This window comes from Gossypium arboreum, chromosome 6 (assembly GCF_025698485.1).
Source record: "Gossypium arboreum isolate Shixiya-1 chromosome 6, ASM2569848v2, whole genome shotgun sequence".
In the NCBI taxonomy this organism is placed as follows: domain Eukaryota; kingdom Viridiplantae; phylum Streptophyta; class Magnoliopsida; order Malvales; family Malvaceae; genus Gossypium; species Gossypium arboreum.
Window position 1 is genome coordinate 72,096,513 of NC_069075.1, and position 8,683 is coordinate 72,105,195.

Here is an 8,683-nt window from a genome sequence, read left to right on the forward strand (position 1 = left end):
ATTTAATTTGTCCAGCCCATATTGAATGTGTCTTAGCCGAATTAATGGTAGGTATTAATGTGTTCTTAATTTGTCTTTATTAATTTTAATGAGTGTGTTAATATGTCTTAAGTTGCTACCGGTTTTAATGTGCCCAAATTTTAATGAGTTAATTTAATGTGTTTCATGCTTCAGTCGAATTAATGACAAATTGAACTGAATTAATTTGCTTCATTAACTTGGTGCAAGTACATGCAATGGACAGCACATTAAGTGAGGAAACAGTCCAGCTTTTTCAAAGCTCCTTTTTCGTGAACAACAGAGGCATTAAAAGCTGCTGGAGAAAACATGCATGGATGAATTTAATGCAACTAAACACATGCATGAATCAGCCAAAGGAGGGAGCTGAACACGTATTAATTCCAGCTGACTTTCATACACACCAACAGTCAAGAAGGATTAAACCTAGTAGTAGCCCTTTTCCTCTATTTTAGGTGACGCCTTGAGCAAAGTAAGGGACACCCTTCTTCATTAAGAAACTAGCTAAAAGGGGGGTTGACGTTTGGAGTTTTCCAAGCTATTTTAATACCTCCCATGACTGTTCAGCTCAACGAAGCACCACTGACTGGCTGCTTGCATTCAGCCAAACCTTCCAATAGGCTATTTGAACTCATTAAGTCACCAACAATTGAGGAAGCTTTAAGGAAATTACTATGGCCTATTCTAGATGTTCTAGCAAATTCTAGATGTCCAATGAGCTGCCAAGAGTGATCATTCGGCTAGCTTTTCATTTTGCCTATAAATAGTTGCTCAAATCATTGTAAAAGGGGACTAATGCCGAATTTATGCTAAAATTGTTATTTGTGAGATTGTTCTCTCTTGTTTTTCTCCAAAGACTGACCTGACTTATCAAGTGATCCTTGTGTTGTCAAACCGTCTTTGTTTAAGAACTTATCACTTTGTTACCAAAGTGTGGTGTTCACTTATACCGAAGGTTCCTATCAATATTGATAGAGGGTCCTTGTCTTCAATTTATCCTTAAAACATTCCATTGCCATTCTTTCATTCACTAAGCATTCATATAAGTTTCGGGTTAACACATCATTTTTGTGTTAGTTCATACTTAAACCTTAGTCGAGCCGTATCCCTCTTCCATAACTGATTTTTCTATTTCTTTCTTGAACCTTTCCTACTTTTAATTTTCAAGCTATTTGCAAACCGCTTAAAGCTTACCCAATTTAACCATCGGGAAAAATTTATGACTTAATTCTTAATCGAGGCGAGTGCATATCAACTCTGATCGACGGTAATCCTGATAACTCCTCTGGAAATACATCAAGATAATTACAAACCACCGGTATTGGTTTAAGCTTCGATTTAGATACATTAGTATCCAAAACATAAGCAAGATATGCATTGCAACCTTTTCACACATATTTTTGCTCTAACATAGCTGTATAACAACAAGCAACTCATTCGGACTATCTAATTCAATACGAAGCGTCTCACTATTTTGACATTTCTATACATAAGCTTTCGTCTACAATTCACACCAGCGTTGTGTAGAGTTAACCAATCCATGCCTAAAATCACATGAAATTCATCAAATAGTAATAGCATCAAATTAGCCGAAAAACTATAACACCGAGTCACCAAAGGACAATTCTAGTAGACTTTATCAACTAGCACATACTGAGCTAAGGGGTTCGATACTTTAACCATGAATTTAGTAGACTTAACAGGTAAATTCTTACTAGACACCAAATTCGTGCATACATAAGAATGAGTTGATCCTAGATCAGTCAAAGCAGTAATATTAGTATCAAAAATAGAGATAGTACCGGTAATAACATTTGGCACAGAAACATCCTCTCGTGCACGAATAGTATAAGTCCTAGCTGGCGCTCGTGCCTTAGATCTCACCGTAGAATCTTTTGTTACACCACGACTCCACTTTCTTTTGCATTCTTAACCTCATCAAGATTGGCAAGGCAATTCCTCTTCTAGTGTTTGGTCTTACCCTAATTGAAATATTTTCCTTTATTAGCAATTTCTCCTTTATGTTTCAATTGTAATAGTCTAGTTTTGACCCTAGTTGGAATAGTGGTTTTGGGACCACAAATCCGAGTCTAAAAAATATTTTAATATTATTTTCTGTGTCTATGACACGTAAATTGATATGTGTGAAAGTTTTGTGCGAAAATTTAACTGTTTATGTGCTTAATTTGCAAAAAGGACCTAATCGCATAACATATAAATGCTGTGTGCTAGATGTTTAAGTGCTTATTTGAGTTGGCTTTCTAGAGTAAAGGTCCTTATGTGGTTATTTGACCATTGGAAGTTTGAATGGGCATAAAAGGACATGTGTTAGGTGAAATTATAATGGTTTAATAAAGGTTATAATGGTCAAATGTTTAATAAAGTAATATATGTTATAACAAAACATGAAAATAGGCATTATATGCCTTGTTTGTACCAAATATTGAAGAACAAAAAGAAAAGATAAAGAGTTCTAGGGTTCAGCTAGTTGGAAGCTTAAATCAGGTATATTTTTGCTTCAATTTTTGATAATTTCTATTTTTTTTGTGATCGTTGTTAAGTGTACTATAAAGCCCATGTCTCAATTTCTGATTTTTATTGATGATTTAAAAATGTGTCATGGATGAATTCATGAGTTTTTTGTTGTTAAAGGGTGAAATATGAAAGCTTGATATTGAGTTTACATGTTTTGTCTTTTGATTTTAGTTGGATTTGAGCAAATTTGGGCTAAATTGTAAAAATGTTATTTTGAGGGACTAAAATGTGAAATAAATGAAATGTGTGAATTAGTATAAGTACAAGGAGAATTTGGATAAGTTTGTGTATATGCAAATTATGTGTATTTTGTGATTTTTTGAAATAGGGACTAAAGTGTCGGAATGTGAAAATGTAAGGGCTAGTTTGCAAAATGCCCTAAATATGTGTTTATAGATTGAACTGAATTATTAGGTGAATAAAAGGGCTAATTTTGATACATTTAGATGAAGAAAGGAGGAATTCAGACTTAGATTAAAGAAAGTCGAAGGTTATCGAGTAGATAGTCCGAGTCGACAAATTTCAAGTACGAGGTAAGTTCGTTCTTAAAATGTGATGTTAAGTAAGTTTTGATGCCTTTATTCTATAGGGGTTGTATATAATTGAATTGGATAATAGGTGATGAATCGGAAGCTTTGGCACTAAGTGTGCGATTTAACTAGCTTCGGTTACTTGAGGCACTAAGTGTGCAATACCGACTTAGTCTCGGTTATTTAAGATGGCACTAAGTGTGCTGAAATATTTAGCCTTGGCTGACCTTATAGCACTAAGTGTGCTAATGTGTAAAATTCGAATAACTTATAGAAAGTCTTATAAAATTCAACATGAGGTAAGTAGAAAAGTGAATAAGTACGGGAAGTTTCAGGTATTTATAATGCCTATGTGGTAGATGATGTTATGTATATGAATCCCATTGAGTTGATATAGTTATATGGATTGAAATTGTGCAAATACTCATAGGTTATCATTTTATGTTCATACACTATGAATGTTTTGAGTACGAGCTTACTAAGCTTTTCAAAGCTTACTCTGTGTGATTATTGTCTGTTTTACAATTGTCGTAGCTACTAAAGGCTCGGGAATAGTCGAGGATCGTCACCACACTATCGATCTCATTTTGGTACTTTTAAAAATGTAAATATTTGAAGTATGGCATGTATAGGCTAGTAGTTGTGAAGTATGTTTTGTGATGTATACAGTTTGCCATGAGATTTGGCTAATTTGTGTTTGAACTCATATTTGATAATGGCTTATGATATGTAATCTAATTTGCAACTGTGGCATGTCTTAATTGGATAGGGAAGAAGGTAAGTTTGGTGAGTTGATGGTATGAGAATGAATGATGTATGTTTTAGAATAAAGAATGGTTAATTGGATTGCATATATATGATAGTTCCTTTGTTGTAGGTTGACTCATAATGGGTGGCAAGTTGGCTTAAACCAAGCCTGCAATGTGCCGCAAGGTCAAGGGACACGGGCGTGCCTTTTGGCCGTGTAAGAAAAGCAATATTCTCTTAAAATTTACACGGCTTTGACACACGGGCGTGTCATATGGCCGTGGGCATAAGTCAGTAGCTAGCTAAGTATCACATAGCCATAGCAGACGGGCGTGTCTATTGGCCGTGGGTGAAAGTCAGTATGCCTACTCTGTTTCAGCACGGCTGGTTCATATGGGTGTGTTTAATGCCCGTGTAAGATACACGGCCTGGTCACACGAGTGTGTAACCTTAACAGAATAGAAAAATTTCCTAAGTGTTGAAAGTTTTAAACATGTTTGGTTTAGTCCCGACCTCTTCGTAATGCATGTTTAAGGTCTCATTGACCTAAGAAAGGGACTTATGTTGATGTTTGACTATAATTCTATGATGTTTGTGAAATGAATGCAAAGTGTTTTGATATGTTTGGTAATGCTGCTTAACCCTAGTCCGGTGATGGATAGGGTTAGGGGTGTTACATTTTGTTGGAATCAGAGCTATGGTTTAGTCAGTTCTAGAACTACCATAGCGTATTTGAGTCTAGCTGTACATGCCATATATCTGAATCTGTGATAGTGTGATGACTCCTGACATTGAAATGTGATTTTATATAGTAAAAGGATCCCGACGAGCTGTAGCTGACAATGTTGAAAGCAATGCGCCTGCTCCCGCGCAAGGGACGATGCAAGCTGATTCTCGACCGGCTATGAGTAGTCGTGATAGCGAGGCTAAGCAAGCCTTTTATAAAATGATGAATGATTAGTTCACCCAATATATTAGAACCAATCTGGCTGTACAACAACCTCCACCCCCAGTCAGTCCTCCTCAAACTTTGGATACGCTATGAGTGAATTCAGTACAGTTGAGTAGACCACCAGTTGACAAGACTAGAAAATATGAAGCTGAAGAATTTCGAGCTACAACAAGTGATGATGCGGAAAAGCTGAGTTCTGGTTAGAGAACACAATAAGAGTGTTTGATGAATTATCCCTGAGTCCCGAAGAATGTATAAAATGCGTTGTTTCACTTTTGAGAGACACAACGTATCATTGGTGGAAGACTTTGACATCAATGGTTACGAGTGAACAAGTTACATGGGATTTCTTCCAAGCTGAATTTTGAAAGAAATACATTAGTCAGAGATTTATTAATCAGAAATGTAAAGAGTTTCTTGAGCTTAAGCAAGGCCGTATGTCTGTTACAGAATACGAGCAAGAATTTGTAAGGTTGAGTCAGTATGCCTGTGAATGTGTATCTTCGAAAGCAACAATGTGCAAGAGATTTTAAGACGGCTTGAACAAAGATATTCGCTTGTTAGTTGGGATTCTGGAAACCAAAGAATTCGTGGTGCTTGTTGAAAGAGCATGTAAAGTGGAGGATCTTGGGAAAGAGAAAAGAAAGGCTGAGTTCGAAGCTAGAGATGTACGAAAGAGATCATCGGGCAAATCATTTCAATCTGGATCCAAGAAGTTTAGAGATGATAGTAGTCATTCAAAGTCTAGTGTGGGATATTCAAACAGTGACCGTGTTAGATTGCAATCGAATTATAAATCTTCTGCCACGTCTGTTGCTAGTGTTGATAATGCAAAGAATGAAAGGCCTAAATGTGAGCAATATGGAAGACGACACTTTGGTAAATGCTGGGAAAAAGTAATAATCGAGTTTGTTATAGTTGTGGTTCGAGAAACCATTTTATTAAAGAAGGCCTAGATTTAGCTGGAAAAGATAATGTTCAGAATCCAAGACAGAGTGTTAATGTTTCTCGTGGTAGACCTCCCAGAAATACGTAAAATGTAAGTGGTAGTCAAAGAGGAACGAAAGACACAACTATTAGATTTGAGGCTCATGCACCTACTAGAGCGTATGCTATTCGAGCTTGTAAGGAAGCTTCATCGCCAGATATGATTATGGGTGCATTTACTCACTATGATACTTCTGTGATTGCTTTGATAGATCCTGGATCAACACATTCGTATATATGTATGAACTTAGTGAACAGTAAGACTTTGTCTATAGAGTCTACTGAATTTTTAATTAGAGTTTCAAACCCCCTAGGTAGATGTGTCTTGGTTGATAAAGTCTGCAGGAATTGTCTGTTAATGTTTTGAGACAATTGTTTTCCGGTTGATTTGATGTTGTTACCTTTTAATGAGTTTGATATTATTCTGGGAATGGATTGGTTAACTTTGCATAATGCTGTGGTGAATTGCAAAAGGAAAACTATTGATTTGAGATGTAAGAATGATGAATAGTTAGAGTTGAATCTAGTGATTTGAATGGGTTATATGATGAATAGTTAGAGTTGAATCTAGTGATTTGAATGGGTTATCTACTATGATATCTTCTATGAAAGCATTGAGTATTGTTAGAAAGGGTTGTGAAGCTTATTTTGCATACGTGATTGATTCAAATGTGTCGGAACAGAAAGTTGAATTTGTACCTGTTATCTGTGAGTTTCCTGATGTGTTTCCTGAAGAACTTCCGGGATTACCTCCAGTTAGAGAGGTAGAATTTGGCATAGAATTGATACCTGGTACTACTCCGATTTCGATACCTCCGTATAGAATGGCTTCGACCGAGTTAAAAGAATTAAAGTCTCAGTTGCAAGAATTGACCGATCGAGGATTTGCTAGACCGAGTTTCTCACCTTGGGGTGCTCCGATTTTATTTTTGAAAAAGAAAGATGGTACGATGAGAATGTGTATAGATTATCGTCAGTTAAATAAAGTGACTGCCAAGAATAAGTATCCTTTGCCTCGAATTGATGATTTGTTTGATCAGTTAAAAGGAGCTACTGTGTTTTTGAAAATAGATTTAAGATCGGGTTATTATCAACTGAGAGTGAAAGATTCTGATATTTCGAAGGCTGCTTCCAGAATGCGGACACTATGAATTTTTAGTTATGTCTTTCGGATTGACTAATGCACCTGCCATCTTTATGGATTTGATGAATAGAATTTTCAAACCATATTTAGATCAATTTGTTGTAATCTTCATTGATGGCATATTAATTTATTCACGTGATGAATCCGAACATGCCGAGCATCTGAGAATAGTGTTACAGACTTTGCGAGATAAACAATTATATGCAAAGTTCAGTAAATTTGAGTTTTGGTTACAAGAAGTGGGTTTTCTGGGTCATATTGTATTAGCTTCTGGTATCCGAGTTGATCCGAGTAAGATTTTAGCTATTTTGGATTGGAAGACTCCGAGAAATGTTTCTGAAGTTCGCAGTTTTCTTGGACTTGCTGGATACTATAAAAGATTCGTAAAAGGTTTTTCGATGATTGCGACTCCGTTGACAAAATTACTCCAAAAAGATGTGAAGTTTAGTGGTCTGAAAAATGTCAAAATAGCTTTGAACAGTTGAAATCCATGTTGACTGAAGCTCCAGTATTGGTACAACCTGAATCGGGTAAAGAATTTGTGATTTATAGTGATGCTTCGTTGATTGGTTTGGGATGTGTTTTAATGCAAGAAGGGAAAGTTATAGCTTATGCATCGAGACAACTAAAGCCGCATGAAAAGAACTATCCGACTCACGACTTCGAGTTATCTACTATTGTGTTTGCTTTGAAGATTTGGCGTCACTATCTATTTGCTGAGAAATGTCATGTGTTTTCTGATCATAAGAGTTTGAAGTATTTGATGACTCAGAGATTTGACTTTGCGACAGAGAAGATTGTTAGAATTATTGAAAGAATACGAGCTTGTGATTGATTATCACTCGGGAAAAGTAAATGTTGTTGCAGATGCTTTGAGTTGAAAATCGCTATTTCTTTGTGTGTGAAAAATGCTCATCTAGCTCTTTCTGATGATGGTTCAGTTTTAGCTGAATTGAAAGCAAGACCTTTGTTTTTACAACAAATTATTGAAGCTCAAAAAATTGATAATGAGATTTTAGCTAAACGAGCTCAATGTAATGTAGAGACTAATTTAGAATTCAGAGTTGATAAAGATAATTGTTTAACATTTTGGGATAGGATTTGCATTCTGAGAACTCCCGAGTTAATTCAAATGATTTCGAGTGAAGCTCACAGTAGTCAGTTATCTGTGCATCCAGGCAGTACTAAAATGTACAATGACTTGAAACAACATTATTGGTGGTTTGGAATGAAAAGAGATATATCTGGATTTGTTTCTAAATGTTTGATTTGCCAGCAAGTTAAAGCTGAACATCGAGTGCCGTCTGGGTTACTAAAACTGATTATGATTCCAGAGTGGAAATGGGATCGAGTGACCATGGACTTTTTGTCAGGTTTACCTCTATCTCCGAGGAAGAAAGATGCCATTTGGGTTGTAGTTGATCGTTTGACAAAATCAGCTCATTTTATTCTGATTTGATCTGATTGTTCACTTGATAGATTAGCTGAATGATACATTTCTGATATAGTAAGATTACATGGTGTGCCATTGTCTATAGTGTCAGACTGAGATCCGAGATTCACATCAAGATTTTGGAAGAAATTGCAAGATGTTCTGGGTACTAAATTACATTTTAGCACTGCTTTTCATCCTCAAAGGATGGCCAATCCAAGCGGATTATTCAGATACTGGAGGATATGTTGAGATGTTGCATTCTTGAGTTTGAAGGTACGTAGGAACAGTACTTACCTTTGATTGAATTCGTTTATAATAACAGTTTTCAGTCGAGC